The following is a 673-nucleotide window of genomic DNA, read 5'->3' on the forward strand; positions in this document are numbered from 1 at the left end:
AATCACCTCCAGCTCCCTGCAGTGGAAGGATAATGAGCTGGTGTCACTCGAATCGAGTCCACATGGCTTGATGAGCTTCGGCTAACTGAACCATCACTTTTTGCTCCAATTCTGTTTATGGTTTTTGCTTTGTTGCTGTTTGATGAAATGTCCATATTAGTAAAGTGAAGATTTATATGTTTGTTTTTCATGCGAATTGAATTTACATATCCAAAGGAAGTAATGATATTTCAATATAAAGAACTTTCTAGTGTAGGTAGGATTGAGGATCCGTTCAGTGTCGTGTTCATGAGTCATCCAACTCTAGGTAGGATTGAGCATCGGTCCAGCTCGATTCGCTTATTAAAGGAACTATGAACTAAAATCTCCTTTAAAAGTAAAACCGAACCAAATAAACTCACTAACCTATATAACCGAATCAAATTTTATCAATTCGGTTCGATTACTGATGACTGATCAAAATTTATTATAGTAAGTAAAAAATTATAAAATAAATATAAAAACAAAATAGTAGTGTATTAGTAGTAATTATGTTAAATAAGTAAAATCATAAAATGTAGAATAAATATTATATCTAAATATATATAAAAAATATTTTTATATTATATATATAATTTGGTTCGGTTTTTTGTCGCATTGATTTTTTCTAAAATAATCGATAGTCAAAGTATCT

The sequence above is a fragment of the Euphorbia lathyris genome, chromosome 8, assembly GCF_963576675.1.
Source record: "Euphorbia lathyris chromosome 8, ddEupLath1.1, whole genome shotgun sequence".
Classification (NCBI taxonomy): Eukaryota; Viridiplantae; Streptophyta; class Magnoliopsida; order Malpighiales; family Euphorbiaceae; genus Euphorbia; species Euphorbia lathyris.